The 23,085-nt window shown below is 44.6% G+C and overlaps 1 long non-coding RNA gene across 1 annotated transcript in view; it reads right to left on the bottom strand.

Annotated features, from left to right (window-relative positions):
• LOC126933625 (uncharacterized) overlaps positions 1–13,388 on the bottom strand; it is a 37,818-nt gene extending 24,430 nt beyond the window's left edge. Inside the window, exons 1-2 of the long non-coding RNA XR_007718686.1 lie at positions 13,148–13,388; positions 6,830–6,938 (exon numbers count right to left, since the gene is read on the bottom strand). This is a non-coding gene — a long non-coding RNA (uncharacterized LOC126933625). The remainder of the gene's footprint in view (positions 1–6,829; positions 6,939–13,147) is intronic.
• Positions 13,389–23,085: the final 9,697 nt, after the last annotated feature.

Here is a 23,085-nt window from a genome sequence, read left to right as displayed (position 1 = left end):
TGCTTTTTATCCCACTTAACGCATTATCATGAATATTTTTCCATGTCATTAAACATTTTTTTGAAAACACTATTTTTAAAGGCTGTATAATATTCCATTGTCGAGTGGATTTGCCCTTCCCTTGTTTTTCCAGCCTTTAAGCTGTTTCTAGGTGATTTACTATCATAAATGGTGCTGTGATAAGCATCCTTGTAAATACATCTGCGATCACATCTCCAATTATTTTCTTAGGCTAGAGCGCTAGAGGAGGGACGGCCAGGTCAAGTCAGAAAACACCTTTAAGGCTCCTAATGCCAGTCGCCAAATTGCTTTCCCGAAAGGTTGTACCTATTCATATTCCCAAGGAGATAAACACTTAACTTTGAAAGGAAAGGGTGTTTAAAAGTGTGAGATAAGCCGGCACCTTGTTTAAAGGAACAACTCCTTAAGTTCCCCACAAAGGCCCTCTGAGAACCCCTGTGAACCATGGGCTGAGGAAACATTGTTCAGCCTTCCTGACTGGCTGGTGAAATTCCCAATGTCCCAGATGTCATTTTACTCACGGTTGTAGGAGGGGATTGGGTGGGGTGGGGGGGAAATGGAAGCATTTCCATGATAATAAACCTGAAACTTAATAATCATGCTTTTATAAAACGTGTATGGTCCTTTCTTGAGACAGCTTTTCCAGAATTGGATGACCTTCTCCAAGGGGATAAGGATATTTTTCACTGCCAGATCTTAAGCTAGGGCATTGAAATTATTTCTATACACATACACAAAGGGAAGGAGGGAGCTGAGGTGCAAATATTTAGCCACCCAGAGAGAGGAGAAAAGACACCACTACAACAGTAATCCTCTAGATGGTACTTAAGGCCAAAGGAAGATTCAGAACAAATTTTTTTTAATTGTTAAAATTCTCTACCCCAATTTGTTATGCATTGACATAGCCAAAGAACTATTGGCCTATTTTAACCTTTGAACATTTCTATTTTGCTTCTGTGAATTGGAAGAGGGAGAGAGGAAAAGAATATTGAAAAAGACAATGGGTAAAGATGGCAATGGGAGGGAGACAGAAACAGAAGAGGGAGAAAAGGCTATTTTAATTCTCTGTAGTTACCTGGATTTTCACACCATAAGCTAGATCTTAAGAAATCAAAGTCCACTTCCCTTATAGGTCAGGTAGGGCTGGGCCTGCCTGGTATGGTTCTTAGTAGTTAAAAAGATTTCTGTATTCTGCCGTTATTTGAAATGCCCTGCATCAGTCAGAGAGGCCAACTGCTGTAACAACCCCAATCTCAGAGGCCTAACACAATAAACTTTATTTCTAGTTTATATCAGTTAGATACAGGTTAGCCAGGGGGCCAGGAGTGAAGGAGGACCTGCTCCACACAGTCATTCAGGGACTCAGGGAAATGTGAATTAAACCAAGACCATGTCATTCTCATCCATCAGATGGATAAAATTTTAAATTTTACAACAAAAATACATGTTTATGTCAATTGTATGATTCAAATAGATTTTAGGAATTACAAAATGGCTTCTAAGTGTTTTGTGCTCTCAGAGAATATAGGAAACACCTCATAAGCAAAGTTAGGGGTAGAAGGAGAATGAGGTGAAAGGGAAGACACTTGAGGGAACCACTTGCATTGCTCCCCAATTCAAATCAAGTTTAGAAGAAACAGGAAAATGGGTCTAAGCCATTATAGGCTGTGCTTTATAAAATGGGCTCTTTTAGACTCTACGACCACTCTCAGATCCCTCCCTTCAAGAATAACTCACTTAAATCAGGATATCTCGGAATTCTAGGCATGGAACACCCATGCTCATCTCTTAATGCTCTTGTTCTCTTGTGGTCATACACTTTTTAGCAGCCCAGTCAAAGCATCCATTTTGGAAGGAAAAGATTTTTTTGGAAGAAAAGTTGCTCCTTTGCAGGCATGAGGTAGGGCTTGGGAGACTGTGTGAGAACCGAGGCAGAGGCCCAGTCACAGTCACACCTGACTCCTCTGAACCTTCAGCTCCCACCCTAGGACAGGTGAAGGCAGAAGGAGAAGCCTGGGGTGAGAAGGTGACTTCAGGGACATCTGGTGCAAGACCAGCTAGGCTCAGGTCCAAACTAGCTTCTGGGATATGAAGTGACATAGGCATAGCGGCTGGGGGAGAAAGCATTTCATCATTTAAATTTCAGTATTTACTTAATAGGGACCTGAAGAGACTTTAAGAGAAGTCAAGTAATGGCCAAGAAAAATCAGAGTTTTCTGGAATTTTTTACATCTCTTAGTGATGCTGTCACTCGCCCTGGCTTAGCACCACCTTAACACTAAATTGATGGGAACTGTCCTTCTCGGGGTGGCCGCCTGGCCTGGTTTGCCCAGTGCTTTGCTGGTTTTAAAACTGAGGGAAGCCACCCGGTCTCAGGCACACCAGCATGGGTGCCCCCCTAGATTGTCTACACAATTTTGCTGACAGCATCAACTGGGAGTTATTTTAATCAAAAAGACTGCTGGGCGCAGTGACTGACACCTGTAAGCCCAGCACTTTGGGAGGCTGAGGTGGGTGGATCACCTGAGGTCAGTAGTTCGAGACCAGCCTGGCCACCGTGGTGAAACCCCGTCTCTACTAAAAATACAAAAAATTAGCTGGGCGTGGTGGCACATGCCTGTAATCCCAGCTACTCAGGAGGCTGAGGCAGGAGGATCGCTTGAACCCGGGAGGCAGAGGTTGCAGTGAGCCGAGATCGCACCATTGCTCTCCAGCTTGGGCAACAAGAACAAAACTCTGTCAAAAAAAAAAAAAAAAAAAAAGACAAAGGATTTGGTCTGAACCACTGACAGTCTCACCCAGAGGAGTCACGGTGAGGATAGGACAGGGCTGCTGTCTGTGACTGTGGCACAATGCAGCACTGTCTACTCCACGAGGAGACTGAATTTACAACTTTGGCCTCTCATCACAGACTTGGAAGGGAGCTTGGAGATTATCTAGCATAACAATCCAGATGGCAAATAAGGAAATTGAGATGGAGAAACCTTAAGGAACTCATCTAAAGCCATGAAGCAGAACTGTCCAGGACCAAGGCTTCTTTTCTAATATAGTGCTCTTTCCAAGACATGGCATAGACCCATCACTACAGCACCCAAGCAACCAAATTAATGGGCCTCAAGAGATAAACATGGACATCCATCCAAAACCCTATGAGAAACGTTCCCACTAGTCACCACCAGTGGCAAAACAGAGGATGGCAACAACAGCCACCCCCCAGGGAGACCCAGTGTGGTGGCTAAGAAGCCGCACAATGCCACTGCGAGCCACTCTGTTCTTCTGAGACTCCACCCCACCTCCCAGCTTCCAACCTCTCCTGTCCACCTGCAGAACACTAAACCAGCCTGTAGTCTCTTTCCCCACCCCACCTTCTTGGGTTTACACAGGGCTGAAAAAGAAGGCCAAAAGAGAGGGAAGAGTGGGCATAGGATGCAGTCAGTTAGAGTCACCACAACAGCCTCCTCTGAGAATCTCTTTAAATAAAGTTTTTTGGCAAATTTTGAGAAGCTGAGTTAAATACCTTGTTCAAGTTGATTTCATAGAAATGTCATGTCTGTTCTCTGAAAACCAACCTGGCACCCAGCAATGACCTCTTCAACCAATGAAGCACCTGCTTACCAATGTATTATTTTTTAAGAGAACAGAAAAGATTTTGATCACGCACAGAAAGAAGCGCTTTGCAGCTAGTAGCATATGGCTCTTGGGAACACAGGGCTTTTAAAATCTCTACTTTTATGACTTCTCTCATTATTATTTCATCAATTATTTCATTATTGTATCATCTGTGTCATCTGTGTAGATGTAGGTAATTTGGGTTGGTTATTGTTTTAGGAAGCATGTGGAAATTGCTATCAATGAGTAATTATTTCATATTCTCACCCCTCCCAGTTCTCCTTCTGGACTTAGAGCTAGTCACTATTAAGGCAGATGAACGTGGGAGTTAGACAATGAAACCACCCTCTTCACTATTTGAGGGCTGACAGGCCACTCTAGGTAGTTATAATTGAACCTCAAAGCAGGTGACCTTGCAAAGTTAAAGCATCTGCTCCAATTTACCTCTGCATCTCACTGCCCCCCAGACACAAGTTCTGCCGCTCTTCTCTGTTCACGGTTCCTGCAAATCTTTTCTGTGCTCTGAGACTCAGCTTGAGATCCTCTCAAGACATTGTGCCAAGCCTCTCCAGCTGACATACTCTCCCTTCCCTGAATTCATATAGCTCCTAAAGTAGCACTTAATTACAAAATATGTTATATTGTGCTGTGTTTGGTGATTGTCTGATTCTTCTCCTTAGTGTACACAGAATGCCTCATGTGGAGGCAGCATGTTTGATGAGAAATGTTCAATTCATATTTTTAAAATTAATTAATTAATAAGAGCATGGATTTTTGAGTCAGAAAGACTTGACTTTACCAGTTACTAGCTAGATGACCTTTATCGAGCCACTTAACTAGTTTAAGCTCCAGTGACTTTATCTAGAAAATGGCAATAATGCTACATGGCTCGGAGGAACAACTGAAATCCACCTCACAGATGCTCAAGCAGAGAGCATGTTCTTTACCCTTGCCAAGTGTCCACTGCGTAGACATTACTACTCAGAATACAAAATATAAACTAGTTTGTATTCCAGAGTCTTATTTTTCTTTTTAATAGTGCTCATTCCAAGACATGTCTACCACATTTTTGTTATTTTCACCTATCAATTATGAAAAAGTTTTCAGGAACCAAGACCCAAGCCCCACAACAAAAAGACACAGGTAGGTCAGCATGTAGATGTGTGTTGATGTGCCTTCTTATCTGAAAATAAAAATTCCCCAAACTTAATACAATTTGGGAAATGTTGTTTGAGTCACCTGCTGTGGACCTACTATTGTTCAATTGTCGTTTTCCTCAAAACACTCGGTACTGTGTCTTGCAGGTAGTAAGACATAGTGGGGGCCAGGCACGGTGGCTCACACCTGTAATCCCAGCACTTCGGGAGGCAGAGGCTGGTGGATCACCTGAGGTCAGGTGTTTGAGACCAGCCTGGCCAATGTGTCGAAATCCTGTCTCTACTAAAAATACAAAAATTAGCTGGGGGTGGTGGCGCACACCAAAAATCATAGCTACTCGGGAGGCTGAGGCAGGAGAATCACTTGAACCTGGGAGGCGGAGGTTGCAGTGAGCCGAGATCACACCACTGCACTCCAGCCTGGGCAACAGAGTGAGACTCTGTCTCAAAAATAAAATAAAATAAAATAACAAAGTGGGCACTCAATTTGTGTTTGTAAACTGAATTATAGCCATGATTCCAAAGTGTTGGGAATTTAACTGCCTAGGATGGGATGAAAATGTTTTCAAAAGGCACTTAATTCTCTGCATTCTAAACTATATTTGAACAAGCAAAACTTCCAAACAGAACTCCAAAAGATGCCCAAAGCTGCAACCAAGACAGCCCCAGGCCAAGAATTGTTAAATGGTGTCCTTTAAACTCTGCCTCATAAATACTCCCAGCCTAATGAACCAGTGCTCCCAAACAGCCTCTGAACTGGTCTGCTAACCCCAATACATGTTAAATTTATGATTTCTAAACAAGATAAAAGACCTGATTGGATTTATTTTCTTTAAGAAAAAAAAAAAAAAGCATTCCATTCCTGACCAAGTTGAGACCCTGCATTGGTGTGTTTGCTACTAGCGCCTACTGGCCAATCACTTAGACAAAACCTGCTTGTAAACTTTCCTGGCGTTTTTTGAAGTCACCTCCTTCCCCTGACTGGCCTGCACCTCCTTCTCTCCCACCACAGATTGCTCATGGCCGGTGACTCCTCGGTGATTCAGGGATGCCTCCTGTGCCTCTGCCTGGTGGCTTTGTACCTGACCACCCTGAGCAGCCGCCTCCCAGGCGCCCCTCCTGAGTTCTCTTCCAGGGAGAGTCCTGTAGAATCTAAGAGTGACCTTAGAATTCGTCGGCTCCTGCTACAGATGAGAAAACTAAGATCCAGAGAAAAGAACATGAAGTGAAGGAACAGGAGTTAGAGCCCAGGACTCTTGGTCCTGAATCCAGTGCCATGCCCAGCAGCCATGTGACCCGAAGACAACCTCAGCAGCCCCCTCCCTGAGACACTCCTGTCAGCACACATGGGGAGTAGGAGGAGTTTGCCTTCAAGGCCTGGCCCCAACACGGCACCTGGATAGGGTCCCTGCAGCTGCCATCCTCGCTGCCAGCGCTCCTGCCAGCTCCAGTCTCAGCTCAGCAAGCTCCCCCACCTTCCGTCCTCTCAAAGTCAGAGTCCTTGCTTCAGGAACCATCAAGGTGAGATGTGCTAAATCCATCTGAGGAGAGGAGACTAGAGACCGCTCCCAGATAATCTGAGAATACTAAAACAATGGCCTACTGAAGGACAGCTTAGCTATCCTGACCAGAACAGCAACCTCAAAAGAGGGCACCTGAATTCGAAGGGGAAGGCAGGGGAGCTGGCCAGGCCCAGAAGTGGCCCAGAGGCTCCATTCATCAGTGCCATCAGCTATTGCAAGCTGAATGCAATTACAGAGAACCATGCCTCACTAGCCTGACCCAGCACTCACACTCCACCCTTCTGAGAAACGGTCTGGCCTGAATTGCTATCACCCATCACCCCCTGCCCCTGCATGGCAGGGTTAGGACCAGCTTTAGCCTGAGCACTGCAAGAGCTACCCTCCATTCCCACACTCACCCCAAGACATCCAACACGCTCCCACCTAGCCCCCAGCATGAGTCTAAACCCAGGCGTGGGCACAACCAGAAAGGACAAGATTGAAAACCCCAAAGGAAGTCTGCAGAATGAGTCACAATACCTGCATCCTAATCCATGCTTCTTCTAACCGGTTCTGTGGCCTCCAACAAACCCCCAGACTACTCTGAGCCTGGGTTTACTTCTCTGAGAAATTAGGGCAATAGCAATACCTGGATGGCATAGAGACAAAAGAAGAAAATAAAAACTCTTCAGCAAACCTAAAAGTATTTGTCAAAGCTATGACTATCTCCTTGCATTGCTAGTAATAATATAGTCACTTCCTTGCCCTCCACCCAGATATTTACTCAGAATGTTCAGAGAATTCCCCAAATTTACCAAGCACCTTGTAAGAATGAGCTTCTCTTGCTGCTCAAATTCCCTTGTAGTTAATCCCAGCTTGTGCCCATCGATTTTCCTTAATAAGATTAAAGGGGACGGCCGGGCGCGGTGGCTCACGCCTGTAATCCCAGCACTTTGGGAGGCCGAGGCGGGCGGATCACGAAGTCAGGAGATCGAGACCAGCCTGGCTAAACGGTGAAACCCCGTCTCTACTTTAAAAATACAGTTAGTCCCAGCTTGTGGCCCCCGGGGGGCGGAGCTTGCAGTTTTGGCCACTGCGCTCCAGCCTGGGCCACAGAGCGAGACTCCGTCTCAAAGGGGAAGGTTTGACCAGGTCATCTCTCAGGACTCAGGAAACAAAACCATTTGGCAAAAAATAAATTCAAATCATCTGCCTCTGTCGCCAGCAAATATATGCTCAGTGCTACCTGAGAGCAAGTCAGTGCTGAATACTTGGTTCCTCTGCACTGGTTTCAGAATGTAATTTCATTTCTGAAGTCCCTTTACTGTTGAGGCCACTTCTTGAGCTTCTAGTTCTAAAGCCTGATGACGCTTAGCACAGTGGTTCACACCTGTACTCCAACACTTTGGGAGGCCGAGGCATGAGGATCGCTTGAGCCCAAGAGTACGAGGCCAGCCTAGGCAACATACCGAGACCCCTGTCTCTATAAAAAATTAGCTAGGTTTGGTGGCTAGCCCCAGCTACTGGGGAGGATGAGGTGGGAGGATTGCTTGAGCCCAGGAGGTTGAGGCTGCAGTGAGCCATGATCATACCACTGCACTCCAGCCTGGGTGACAGAGCAAGACCTTGTCTTAAAAATAAAATAAAACGGAGCCTCATGGCAACCAAACAAAACAAGTGCCCATGCTCTGCTTTATCTCAGTGTTCACACCTTGCATTCCAGCCTTTTTCATCTACGGACTTTAACCTTCAGGACTGAACAGAGAGTTCTACAGGCAGGGGCTGGGTTGTAATTCTACCATCTTGTTGCTTAAAGGGAAAAAAGAGAGCAGTCCATTCTGAAAAAACGAGGAATGACCATACAACAAATTAATACAAAGTTTTAGTCTTCTTGTCTCTGCCAGCCTTAGTCCTTTTTTTTTTTTTTTTTTTTTTTTTTGAGACTGAGGTCTTGCTCTGTCATCCAAGCTGGAGCATAGTGACACAATCAATCATAGCTCACTGTAGCCTCAAAGTCTTCAGCTCAAGCAAGTAGCTAAGATTACAATCACCCACTACGATGCCTGGCTTCAAGTCCAAGTTTGAAAGCCAGCTCTTCCACATTTCCTAACAGGCAGTATGGACAACATGAAACTTTTAGAATGATAAAAGTAGATTTCACAAACTCACTGTAAAGAGCTGGGCCCCGGGGTAGGGAGCATTTTACCTTTGGTGGGAATGCTCTCATCATTTTAAAAGCCCCTATTTCTTGTACTTCCGAAGGGCTTAAAAATTATTCAAAAGTGAGAATATAATTAGAGGAAGCAGCAACCACAGAATTTGATAACTTTTCCCAATCTCCTCCTCAAAAGAAACCTTCCACTAAAGTAAATAGCTCTGAGGGCGCAGTTCATCAAGAAAGCACTCATATCAACCCCCGGCCTGAAAATAGACATAAATATTAGGTCAGTTTCACAATCATTTATCCCACTCTGGGGATAAAACACATAAATAAATTGGAAATGGGCACTTCTCCCGCCCTAAGGCTATGATCCTGCCCCGGAGCTCCAGGGCTGCTGCCATGTAGTAAAAGAAAGCCATCTCTTCTCTGGCTGATACTGGGACAGTTTCCCTGCAGGAGTCTCAGGCCCCAGAGAATGCCTCTCTTCCCAGCACTAAGGTATGCGACCCCTTGGGTAGAGCACCACCTGAACCTCTCCCAGAGACACCCTTTCTCTTTTTCTTCTTCCTTTTCATGATGTACTGTTGTGTCTTCCACACCAGCCCCTGTCCTTTACCCTTGGGCCCTCTCTTCTTCTTTTGCCTCCTTTTTTGTTTTTGTTTGTTCGGTTGTTTTTTCTATTTAGGTTTGTTTGCTTCCTTTTTTTTTTTTTTTCTTGAGACAGAGTCTCACTCTGTTGCCCAGGCTAGAGTGCAGTAGTGTAGTCTCGGCTCACTGCAACCTCCACCTCCCATGTTCAAGCGATTCTCGTGCCTCAGTATCTGGGATTACAGGCATGTGCTGCCACATCCCAGTTAATTTTGGTATTTTCAGTAGAGGTAGGGTTTCACCACGTTGGCCAGGCTGGTCTTGAACTCCTGGCCTCAAGTGACCCACCCGCCTTGGCCTCCCAAAGTGCTGGGATTACAGGCATGAGCCACCGCACCTGGCCTGTTTGCTTTCTTTTAACAGTCTTTTAAAATTATGTTAATATATATATAATGTAACATTTACCATTTTAATCATTTGTGAGTATACACTTCAGTGGCATTAAGTACGTTTGCAATGCTGTGCCCTCATCCCACTATCCACCTCCAGAACTTTTTCATCATCCCCAGCATAAATTCCCTAGCCGTTAAACAGTAGCTCTCTTTCCCAACCCTTCATTAATCCCCTGGTAATCTCTATTCCACTTTCTGTCCCTATGAATTTGCCTAGTCTAGGTACCTCATGGAAGTGGAAACATATAATATTGGTCCTTTTATATCTGGCATATCTCATTTAGCACAATGTTTGTGTAGCATATGTCAAAATTTCATTTCTTTCTATGCCTGAATATTATTCCACTGTGTGTATAGCTTACATTTTGTTTATCCATTCATCTTTTCTTTTTTTTTTTTTTTTTCCTGAGACACATTTTCCCTCTGTCACCCAGGCTGGAGTGCAATGGTATGATCTCAGCTCACTGCAACCTCCACCTCCCGGGCTCAAGTGATTCTTGTGCTTCAGCCTCCTGAGTAACTGGGATTACAGGCATGCACCGCCACGCCCAGCTAATTTTTATATTTTTAGTAGAGACGGGGTTTCACCATGTTGGCCAGGCTTGTCTTCAACTCCTGACCTCAGGTGATCCACCCACCTCAGCCTCCCAAAGTGCTGGGATTACAGGTGTGAGCGACCATGCCAGGCCTCATTCATCTTTTTCATGGATGCTTGGGTTGTTTCTACTTTGTATTTATTGTGACTAATACTGCTATGAACATGGGTGTATAGAAATCCGCTTAAATCCCTGATTTCCATTGTTTTGGCTGTACACTTGGGAGTGGAATTTCAGGATCGTATGGTAAGTGTTTAACTTTTTGAGAAACTACCAAACCGTTTTCCACAGTGATTCCAGCATTTGACATTCCCACCAGCAATGCATGCAGTCTCCATCTTCTCCACATTCTAGCTAACACTTGTTATTTTCTGTTTTTGTTTGTTTGTTTTTAATAGCCATTCTAGTAGGCATGAAGTGGTGTTTGCCCGCTTTTTTGATGGAGGTGGGGGAATGGGGTGGAATTGGTCATTAACCATCAATTAAGCTGGGGGCCTTAGACCTCTGTGAATTGGCTGTGACAATAGCTAAAGGAGACTGCTACCTCACACTGAAGAGGTGTTTCCCAAGTTTGTCCCTGGAGAGGGCACAAGACCAACTTATTGTCTGGGAGGGAAGAAGCAGTAAGGCAGAAGACTTGAACTTCTCAGAGAAAAAACAGTCTACAGACTTCATTTTATGCTGCCCTCACACAGTACTGAAAGCTCTACCCTGGGGACCTGGCTTGACTTCTAACTAGCTGTGTTATCTTAGGAGAGCTCCCAACTGTTCTGAGTCTCAGTCTCCCAGTCAGTGAAACGGAGGCATTAGCACCTGCCTGGCTGCATGGCCCCACAGTGCCGCAGTGAGCAGCCAATGAGAGAAAGCTTGCCACATGTGTTGCAAACTAATAGTTACACAAATGCAGGGAGTAGCAGCTAGAAGAAAATGGTTGGGAATCTAAAAAGAATTAAAGCCCCCCATGAATTTCTTCTCACGCCTCCTCCAAAACGAGAGACTGCTTCACCCGCCCTCCAGGGCTGCTGCTCCAGCATTTCCGGCAGCTGCTGACAGAATGTACGTTCCTTCTGATCCCACGTGGCAGAGTCAAGCCCAGATGGAGCAAGGGCCTCTCTCAGAGAGAGACACCCGGGGCTCACCCTTCCAAAGGAAGCACTTGGAGAGATGGCTTCTCAAAGGTCACACATGAAACTGAAGTTAAAGCCTGGATCTAATCTATAGAAGAAACAGGAGCATTTGAATCCACACATTCGAATGTGGTAATTAGTGATCCCACTCCCCCAACCCATCCCCAATCTTCTGCCCATCTGACAGCGTTTAGATGATCCGATGATGTAATTTGAACTTCAAAAGGCTTGAGAAAAATGTCCACTTTGCTTTTTAAAAATGGAGAGACAACAAAAGTAAGTTACTCCAGAGACCTGGATGCATGTGGCCATTCTAGTGAGAACACAATAAGGAAAATAAAATCCATCCTAGGAGAGGAAATTATCCCACCAAAGTTCTTGCCGGTCCTTCCAAAGGCCATTTACATCTGGGCATCCATACAGAGCTCACTCATCACCCAGGAGTTACGTGAGGAGGGCTATGCTTGCTACAAGGGAAGTCACGAAGACTAAGACAGGGTCAGATGAAAAAATAAGACATTTAAATATAATGCTCCAATTAATAAAGCCCTAAGAGCCAACCTCCTCTGTATGAAATAACCTGGGTTTAAAAACAAAAAAGCAAAAAGCTTCATTGAAGAATGCAAAGTTGAGCTGTGGTCTTTGCAGCTGCCTGACTGAAATACAACCCTTACTAAGATGCTTCCTCTCTCACTCAGTATGACGTAAACTAGGCCCAGACTCCTGGCTAAGAGGGGAGACTTCAAAATGCACGCTCTGCACCCAACCCTATGATCAGTTTTATCTGAGTCTTTCCCACACATGTTCAGTGCACCCCAGCAAAACCAGGAGAGGGCCATGTCTTCACTCCTTGTTGAGACTTGGTGATTGATTGGCTGGTTATTCTTTAACCCATTCACACTTAAGTGTTACCTCAACCCAGCCTTTGTGGTATAAGCATTTTCTCTCCTAATTGTGTTACAAGAAGATTTTCATCTTATTAAGGAAATCCAGACATTGGCAGTTTAGCGGGGCAGGGTTAGTCTAAGCCCCTGCAATCACTGTAGGCTCACCCAGTCTGCCTCAAGGTTAACTGAGTTTCACCATTTGGTGGCCTGGGGACCCCTGTCCTCTGCCCCCTACCCTCTCCTCTCTGCTCTCCCTAACTTTCACTCTTCAGGAGGTGGCCGGTGGCCTATTTCTGGAGAGGGCTAGGCAGGGGCAGACCACGCTGATGTCCATAGCGTCCTCTTGGGCTTGAGCCAACACCATCAGAGCAAAATGTCTCTCTCAGCAGACATCTCATGCCCTCAAGGGCTGGACATCCCTTTCCTCCCCAGCCAACCTCAAGGTGACCCCTGATGTTATCTAACATAGTGTTAGTGGCATTTCATGCTTGCGCTCTGTTGACCTCTGATGCATCCCTATGCTTCTTGCAATAATTTTCCCTCTAATCATAAAGGTTTAACCCCCTAAAAATGAGGCATTTAGAAGACCGTCTCTTAATTCTTCAAACCCTGCAAGCCCTAAATGGTGAATGAGGGGCTCATGCAGTGGTCAGAGGGTAGGTGTAGCACACTTCTCACAAGTTCACGTGTCTTCCTAAAACGCAAATCGTGAATCATAGGTCTGAGGAGGGAGGGGCTGCAGGTTGCGCATTTCGCCCGGCTCCCAGGTGACACTCTGTGGCTCTATGGTCCACACACAATCCCACATGAGTCTCCGGTGGGGAGCTCCCTTCACCCAGAACCCCCAGGTGAGGAAGGCTTCTGAGAGGGGGCGGAGCTGAGGGCCGGTGTCCTCATCTGTGGAGCCCACAGGGATGACCACCTGGAGACACACAGAGTGCATCCTCTCAGTGACACCCTGAGAGGGAATTCACTGACTCAAGGGTGGTAGGAAGGCCAAGGACACCCAGCAGGCTGTTTGTGCCACCCAGGGAAAGAGGAACTGACCTTTTTCTCATAGGGAAGTGCGTCTTCTCCTCTCCAAACCACAGGCTCACAAGCAGACCAGCTCAAGTGAAGTTCCTGCAATGACCACTGGGTGTGGGTCTGCTCTTCCAGCCCCTGCTGAGAGGAATCCCTGAGAGAGGTCCACGAGCCACGCAGGGCCACCATTCCCCTGCCCTGGTTTGGGACCCCAGCCTCCCTAACACAGAGCCCACTCGCCTTCAGCACGCGGGCGCTGTGCTTCCCAGCCTAAGCTAGGAAAGAAAGCTGTGTATGCTGACACTTAAATTAGAGCCTCGCAATTATCTCTCAATCCCGGCTTGCCCTGTGCTGCTTTATCACTGTTTTTTATAGCTAAAGTTACTTGCCCTCGTTTTAAGTACATTGTGCATAAGGCATAGGCCAACTTCTGATATATTCCCACAAGCAAAATTAAATACCAGTAACATGTGTTTTAGTGAATTGGGTCCCTCAATTTGCATCTTATAATAAGGATGTTATCATACTGGTTTATGGCTGAGCTCTTTAGTTTTTATCTCTCTGGGGCTAGATTCCCCCTCATGAGTTCAATATAAGTCTATGAACTAACGCAATTTTTAAAACACTTTTCTTCTGTGTTAACATTAACACCCTTATGAGTGAAAGAGTTTTACTCCCCAAAGTGTACAGAATGTTTGCATTCACTGGAGGATGTGGCAGGATATTAGCCCTCAGTGATAGCTGTGGTTGCTTGTAAGTGAAAGGAGTTGAGTCTGTAATCCGGTCTGCCACTGCAAAGACGCCTTTTTCACCTCTTTGCACTGAGACATAATCTCTGGTGTGTTCATTCCCTTACATTTAGATTAATTATAAAACATTGTCACCAGAATATTAAAGTAATGTTTAATACACAGAAGGGAATAAGGTATTCTGGAAAATGCATAATTTCCCTATGATGATTTTGCCAGTTGCATGCAATATGATCTTTTGATTGCCAGCTATAGAAATATTGTGACTAAGCTTTCACTAGCTTTTTATTTTTGCAACCATCCTGTCATAGCACTTTGAAAACTGTAAGCTTGGCCCATCAAAAAAAAAAAAAAGAAAAAGAAAAAGAAAAAAAAACGAAGAGTGCCCATGCTAAAGAGTTCTGTCAGCTTGGTTCCAAAGAAGGGAGATGATAGGAGAGGGTGAGTAGTTACGGGCAGCACCTTCCACTTCAGCAAGCCTAACACAGCTGGGTAGTGGAGAAAGGATGGACTCTCACCCTCTGCACAGGCCCAACACACATGCGCACCCATGCATCCACACACACACACACACACACACACACACACACACACACACACATGTCCTTTGAACATGGGAAGGTGTCAACATTCCTAAATGGAAATCTCAAGTCCTCTCGCTTGCTTCAGATTTTCCGAGCTCTACTGCAGCCATGCATCCCGGAGGAATCATCTGAATCAACACCGAGTCACAGCTAGCAGAATTCTCCTTGTTGGAAGTGGCTGAAATGGGACCGACATTCCTCTGGGGGCTGCTCCTGGGGATTGGTTACCTCCCTCTAGATACTGGGCTCCATCCTTGGTTGTGTTGGTTAACAACCAAGTGTCATTACCAGCGGAGGGCTCCTGTCCTTCGAGGTCTCACTCCAGGTCTCTGCAGGTGAAATTTTCCACGATGATAATCATTTAAAAAATAATCACGATAATAGCAGAAGGAGCACTTCAACCCATCCATCTTCCCAGCACACTCACTGGGCAAGTTGGTAACCCCATGCTTCTGTCACACCATCAAGAATGCTGGTAGAATTCTCAGTGTGTTTTAAAAGTAAAATTAATTTTTAAATGTGTTTTCTGTTTATCCATGCCCCCTAATGGCAATGCACCCAACACCTGTTATCTTGTTTCTATTCTCTTCAAGGCCTCTTATGTCTCTCTTACCTCTACCCTCTGCCCTTCAAAAATATACTGGATGTGAAAAGCCCTCTTAGCCCCAAAAGGCTCAAAGTCTTGTGGCTTAATTACCTTTCCATTTGCAACACAGAGGCCCCTTGGGTCAGAATTCAATGTGATTTCCAGTAGAAGAGGGGATAGGTTTACTCGGCTCCAGCCCACCCTACATCTGTTCTATGGACATAAGGACTCCCTAGGCCAGAAGAGGATATGCTAACCTTTGCTGGCCTGGCTTTCTAGCCTTTACCTTTAACTCCAGAAGAGTGGGAGCCCAGAGTGAATACAGCTTCTGAGGATAAGACTACAGAAACTAGAGGATAATGACTATTAAAGATCAAGGCCAGTAATGTCATTGAGATCATCATAGTCATTACAGATGAGGCATTTTTTTTTTCTGTCTAGATGTGTGTATACGGGAGGCACATGAATATGCATGTGCTATAAATAGGTATATACACAAGGAACTATATGTGTGACTGTGCATATGTGCATACTTCCCATACATATACCATGATTCTGACTCATGGGCAAATGGAAAAGAATGAATCTATGCAAACAGGCCCTTGGAACACATGTTTGCATTTCCTAACCCAAGTATTGTATGTATGACTTTTAGTGATTATGTTTTGCTGAGGCACGGATTGAGCCTTGTACTGACATGAAGGAAGGTGCTTAGCTAGTGAAGGAAGTTTGTCTGCTCACAGACTTCTTCTCACACAGGCCTTGCTTTCCTCCCTGTCCCCCGTTAAGGTCTATACCTCACTTTTTCATTACGCTTTACTATATTTCAATGGGAGGGGAAATATAGGGCGTCCTGGTAATAGCAGAGTGTTTTCACACCTCAGGGGAACACTTCCATGTGTGTTGAACCCCTCAGACGCCTCCCGGCCATTCCCTTGTGACTGATCCTTAGCTTGTATTTACACGCTTGCTCCTAGGCCACCGTCCTGAGGTGGGAGTGTTGCAGGGGGGCATTGCTGAGACTTGTGACCATGGCAGGTGACAGGAGTGGAGACTCCGGAGCTCTGGAAGAAACTCTAGGATGAAATAGAGAGTTTGCAACCCAGCACCAAAAAGGAGTTCTTTATATGCCCTAAATATTCTGACTTATGACACTGGACAGTCATAGACTAGTACTGCTTCCAGGAGAAACAGGATAGTAGACATGAGGGAGAGAGATAGGGAAGGACACCAGATGATATGACTTATGACTGCAGTACAAAAATACCAAGTCTCTATTTTTGAAATGCAAGCTCCAAGAGAGTGAAGCCCCTGCCTGCACTGCCTTACTTTGTGCAGAGAATGCTTCTTTGGTTATGTATATACATGCTTGCTTATTCTAATCCATGCCTTTATTATGAAATTCATCTAATGTTATGGCCAAATAGCAATAAAATAATATTATTACAGGACACAGGCCTGTACCAACAAGCATATTGCAAAGAAAAAACAATATAATATAACTTTTACAAATAGGAGAATCAAAAAAGTCTTAAATCACAGCTGGGTGGTAGCTCATGCCTGTAATTCCAGCACTTTGGGAGGCCAAGGCAGGAGGATCATTTGAAGCCAGGAGTTTGAGACCAACCTGGCAACAAAACAAGACCCTGTGTCTACAAAAAGAAAAAAATTCTTAAATCTCCCTCTAAAAAAGAAGTCGTTGTACCTCTCCGATCTGCAAAACTCTTGTAGCGTTCTAGTCTTTCTTCAGTTAGGTTTATCATTTTGCTTTGAGACATGATGCTAAAACGTTAAGTGCTTAATGAGACACGAAGTCGTCCTTTGCGTTGTGAAAACAGTCAATCCCTAGGAACTAACTGACCTGTTTGGGCCTCAAGGTCTTTATCTTTAGGCTGTTTGTGGTGTGGTGTGGTGTGGTGTCCATCCATAAGGAAGAACTTTTTCAAGCTTCTACAGTCTGGGATGGGTCTAGACCAGCCCAAATGGGGAATTTAGATACAGCTTCAAACAATAGGGTTAATGTCTATTTGAATGTGTCAAGGATGACTACATAGTTTAACCCAAGTAGTGCATGCACAGCAGAATCCTTCAATGAAACAGCCAACACCTTCCAGGATCAACCTCCGACCAGTCTCTTGGTTTGTTTTGAATTCCCTTTCAATGTATTTCATGCCCTGCTGCACTCTTCCAAAACTTTTCTATGGACATGATTTTGAATAACCGTTAACTGACTATAAGGTTTAAGAAAGGTCAGACGCGATGGCTCACTCCTGTAATCCCAGCACTTTGGGAGACCAAGGCGGGTGGATTACCTGAGGTCAGGAGTTCAAGACCAGCCTGGCCAACATGGTGAAACCCTGTCTCTACTAAAAATACAAAAAATTAGCTGCTTGTGGTGGCGGGCACCTGTAATTCCAGCTACTCGGGAGGCTGAGGCAGGAGAATTGCTGGAACCTGGGAGGCGGAGGTTGCAGTGAGCCAAGATCGTGCCATTGTACTCTAGCCTGGGCAACAAGAGTGAAACTCAGCCTCAAAAAAAAAAAAAAAAAAAAAAAAGATTGAAGAAAATGTTATTGACTATAAGATAAAATATAAGCCCCTTGGCCTATTGTCAAAGTGACTCCATAACATGGCCCTAAATTTGTTTCCCACCTTATGTTCCACTAGTTTCATAGACAAACATTTTCCTGCCACACTGGTCTGGTCAGTGCCCTCCAAATACTGCAGTACTGCCTTGAACTGGTTTGCTGTCATCGTTTCTCTCTATCATCTAAATCCTAGCCTGTCTTTGATGACTAAAAGCCTAACGTCTCTGTGGGCCCCAGAGAAATTATCTTCCTCTACATTCCTCCAGTTGACATCTCTCACTTATGGATTAATCATATTGCCCTCTCCTATTGTTATGTGCTTTTATGCATATAATTTTAGCCCCCACATAGGACCAACTGTAATCCCTTTGAGGACAGGGGTTGGGTCTTGTACCTATTTATAATTCCCCACAGTGCCTAGAGCCTCTTGCACACCGCAGGGTGGGGGGAAATATTTGCTTATGCTGGTGATCTGAGAAAGATAATACCGCAAACGGGAAAAGTAAAGATTTCTTTGTCTTGTTCCATTTGGAATGAATTAGTGGCAGGTAATCAGTTAGAGGTCAGCTCAGAAGGTTAAAATACATGGACTTATCCTCTGTTACAGTTATTTTATCTTTAATCACAGGACAAAGACTGTGTTCCTGTTACTAACCTCTTTCTAAATCATTGGTGTTGTTATTTACAAGAAGGACTGGGCCAAATACGTGAGGAAACACCAATGTATACTCACCCCTACATTTGAAAAACAAGTTTTAAGTGCGTGTACCACTGATAAAGTATAAAGAATAATATTCCCATTCATTCCAGAGTACTCAGGTCCTTTGCCTGGGACTGCTGGCTACACAGGCAAAGTGAATTCTATATCAGCATTTTTTAAAGCTCACTATTCTCACCATTCCAGCTTAACTGTGACCAGTTATTTAATAGGATTCTAATTAATTTAATTCTCCACTAGTAGCAATTTCTGATTCACAATGACTGTGCCTTTTACCTCTTTGCATCCCTTCCCCAGCAGTTAACTCAGCAGGTTGCATATAGCAGGAATCTAATAAATATTTGTTGATTGAACAAATGAATGAGCCATACTGCAGATGGAGAAGACTGGGGAGTGAATTCCTCAGATATGCCTCACAAAACCATACTGGTCCTCCCATCACCAGAAATGGACAGAAATGCAAGCACCACAGCAAGAAATGACACCAGCCTTGCTCCATAGTCAGCAGAACCGGAGCCCTCAAAGCAAAACCACTTTGAATAGACTTCTTAATCAGTTTAATTAGCACTGTTAATTTTTTTAAGATGGTAAACTCAGCGTTGGCATTACAAGTGATGACAAAATTTCAGGATGAGGTAGATACTAGGAGTCAATATGTAGAGGTTGGGAGTGAGTGTTCTGGAGTTATATGACAGTAGTAGTAGTAGTACGAGTTGCAAAACCTTAGACATGTCATTTAGTCTCTCTAAGCTTCAGTAGAATGAAAATAATAATAGTACCTATCCCACATGATGATCAGGAAGAAGAAATAAGAACATGCATGGAGGCTGGGCACGGTGGCTCATGCCTGTAATCCCAGCTCTTTGGAAGGCCAAGGTGGTGGATCACCTGAGGTCAGGAGTTCGAGACCAGCCTAACCAACATGGTGAAACCATGTCTCTACTAAAAATATAAAAATTAGCTGGGCATGGTGGCACATGCCTATAATCCCAGCTACTCTGGAGGCTGAGGTAGGAGAATTGCTTGAACCTGGGAGTCGGAGGTTGCAGTGAGCCGAGATCGTGCCACTGGGCTCCAGCCTGGGCAACAAGAGCAAAACTCCATCTCGAAAAAAAGAAAGAAAGAAAGAACATGCATAGAAAGCCCTTATCACTGTGCCTAGAACGTGGTAAATTCTCAATAAACACTAGCTGATATGATTATTTCTACTTTAACCTACATTTTCCTCTTTAGCAAGCCCTGAGCAGTCTGCCAGTCAAGGACGAGAAGGGTTAGGTTCTCAGTCAGAGATCACATTTCAGAAACATCTGGGCCTGGATCTCCAGGCACCTGAAGAAGTTTGGTGCTTTGCCAGCCTCAGTGAGATACCATGGGCCTGTGGGAGAGGGTTGTCCACTAATGCTACCCTCCAGCAGGAAAAGGGGTGAAGAGGGACCCCAACCTTAAGGTACAGCCAAAGTGATAAGATGGCCACTGAGCACTGTACAAGCAACTGTGTAAAAATGTGTGCATGATGACAGCTTTAGTTTTCAAACAAAAATCGCTTGCTGCTTTTTTTCTGTGACATAAGCTTGTAAAGAAAAATGGGTTTACTAGTCAAAAGCAAAGGAAAGCCCACCCTTGACATGGACCACAACCCCACATCCCCAAGGCCATCAAGACTGGATGTCAACGCTCCAGTCCCAAGAGCCCGGAACACATGAATGTCTCCCACTGCTGTGACTGTTGTGTGCTGCTGGGAAGTAGGAGGTAGGATTGTGCCCTTCCTTTTTCAGAGGAGGAACGGGCCTTGAATGTGTCACATGTGTCACATGCAGAGAGAGGGGATGCCAGGTGGGTCAGCATGGCAATGATAAAGCCAAGATCATAACCCTGAGCTGTGGGCTCAGAGAACAGCACCTTTACCAGTCCAGACCAAAAGCACAGGAACCCCAACCCCATCCTGCCGCGACACATAGGCCTGTGTCAGAGGGAAAATAAAATGTGCTCTCACAGAAGCTGAAAAATAAAAAGAGTTCCACAAATAAGGCATGCTGGCTACGGGCAAATCTACACAAAGGGGACCGCTTTAAAGAAAAATCTCTTGTGTTCCTGAGTTCTGAGATTTGGGTGAGTTTCTGAAGAGGAATATTTGCATTTTGGGTTTTCCCCTTTGTGTGGTGAAGCAACAGGTAAAATCAGTCACTGAAATAGAAGCGTGAGCAATGCTGCAAATCTTAGAGCCCAAAGGAAGCTAATCTCTGCGTACCTCTCAATTGACTTTCTACGTATTCTAGAAGAGGGACAAATCAGCAGGGAGAGAGAAGCAGAAGGTTCAGAAATGGCAGCGGGAGTTGCCTGCTTGCATTACCATCTAAGGAAATTCAGGGAACTATCACTGGGGGAAAAATCAGGCAAATTATTCCTCTCAGACCATCCTCAACAGGGATGTTTGATTTGCTGTTACTCGGTGAGGCTTCCCGCTGTCTTGCTCCTATTTCAGGGAGCACTTTGCCTGAGCAGGCTCTAAACAGCTGCTGTGCACAGCAACTGCTGCCCTACCGGGCCCCAAGACATTCGGAGTCAACCCATGTCCATTAGAAATAAATGTGAATCAAAGGGTGACTGGCAAGAAAAGAAATGGCCACAGAGGCTAGGTGCAGTGGTTCATGCCTGTAATCCCAGCACTTTGGGAGGCCAAGACGGGCGAATCACCTGAGGTCAGGAGTTTGAGACCAACCTGGCTAACAAGATGAAACCCCATTTCTACTAAAAATACAAAAAAATTAGCTGGGCATCATGGCTTGTGCCTGTAGTTCCAGCTACTCAGTAAGCTGAGGCAGGAGAATCGCTCGAACCCGGGAGGCAGAGGTTGTGGTGAGCCAAGATCACACCACTGCACTCCAGCCTGGGAGACAGGGCGAGACTCCATCTCAAAAAAAAAAAAAAAGATACAGGTTATGCTATTGGTTATTTGGATTCTCTAACAGGATGTGATGTGGCCTTGAAATTCAAATTCAGTGGGTGTTTCTCTCATATCTTGTCTAGAGAATGGAACAGATTATGAGATCCACTTAAGCCACTGGAGATGAATTTGGTTTGATGAGCAGCCCTTTTAACTTTAAAAGCTGTCTCTCATCAATTCTTGGTCCCCAGGTTTATTTCTACCATTGGAGGGGTGAATTAAAGAAGAATCCATTCAGGTTATGACCTAAATCTTCTCGGTCATAGGAATACTATTGTAGAAACCCGTATTCCATATGGGGCAGGCTGACATGTTCCCTACTAGTACTGGCACTACCAAAACAAGCTTTAGGGTTCATTCTTAAATCCTTCTGAAATGCATACTTTTCTGCTATTCCTATTTCTGAATTTAGCGGGTCACTAGGGAGAGATTTGCCACTTGAATTCCTTTGCACAAGAGCTGGGAGACTTGGATTCCAATTCTGACTCAGCCACTAACTGTGTGGTTTCAAGCCTGGCTATGACCTTTTTTTCACACTGTGATCTTAGGTACTTCACTTCATCTTTGGGCCCTTATTATTCTGATCTCTAAAATGGGTGATTACTAGCAACTTCACTCTATTCTTTTCTTATCTAATTTATAGAATCACAAGGAAAATTGATTCTATCATGCATATAAAAGTACTCTATAAACCTTAAGTACTTCCTGGGAGCAGTTTTTAAAATACAAAGCAAAAAGAAAGGCAATGTGGTTAGTAATAAGATACTCTAAACTAAGATAGGAAGACAGACAATGACTGCTTCTGGATTTTACTGGAAGTGAGAAGTTCCATGACTTAATTTAACTCCAGGGGAATGCAAACTGAAGAGTACCATCTCTCCTAGGCAGTCAGAAGAAAGAAATATAATATTGTTTCCCTGCTGGTTAGGAACTCAAGATGAACTCTTGAAGAAGGAAGGTGTGCTTGCATCACTGGTTGTTTCAGAACTTCCACCAGACTCGAAATTCCTCAAATCTGCTTCCTTCACACTATACTCAAAAAGGAGCCAAAGCTATGTGGCATACTGTAAGAAAAGAACCAACAGCCTACAGAATACTTCCATTCTAATCCTACTACTACGTCCAGGGACACTGATTTATAAAATAAGAATTTTTAAAAATAGGAATATTGACACTTAGGTTATAAAAAACTATGTTAATATTAATAGCCATCTTCGTCAATGTTAACCTCACTATCAAAAAAAGAAAAAGAAAAAATCATGTCAATGCACACAAAACCTGAAAGATATTCCTGACCACTTGAAGGTCTTGATTTTAATATGAATGCTCTTGGAAACTCTAAGCAAAAGTGCCCAGGAAATATGCTGCCAAGGTTTGGGGCACTCAGTTAGACCTCAGCAGATTCCAAGATTGCACTCCTTGCCTAAGAGTTTTCTTTAAATGATCACTGGTTTTTGAAACAATTATTTCTCAAACAGGTTGATATTCAGCAGGCTGGATGCTGGGTGCTGCAGGGGCTCTGAGTATCTTTCTTTCCCATCATGGACCCAAAGTCTAACAGACCTTTTTTATATAGTGTAATAATCTGGCCGGGCATGGTGGCTCACACCTGTAATCCCAGCACTTTGGGAGGCCAAGGCAGGTGGCTCATGAGGTCAGGAGTTCGAGACCAGCCGGACCAACATGGTGAGACCCCGTCTCTACTAAAAATACAAAAATTAGCCAGGTGGTGCGAGCCTGTAATCCCAGCTACTCAGGAGGCTGAGGCAGGAGAATCGCTTGAACCCGGGAGG

Source organism: Macaca thibetana, chromosome 13 (genome assembly GCF_024542745.1).
Source record: "Macaca thibetana thibetana isolate TM-01 chromosome 13, ASM2454274v1, whole genome shotgun sequence".
NCBI lineage: Eukaryota > Metazoa > Chordata > Mammalia > Primates > Cercopithecidae > Macaca > Macaca thibetana.
Note: the sequence above shows the minus strand (reverse complement) of the source record. Positions and strands in the feature narration are given on the sequence as shown.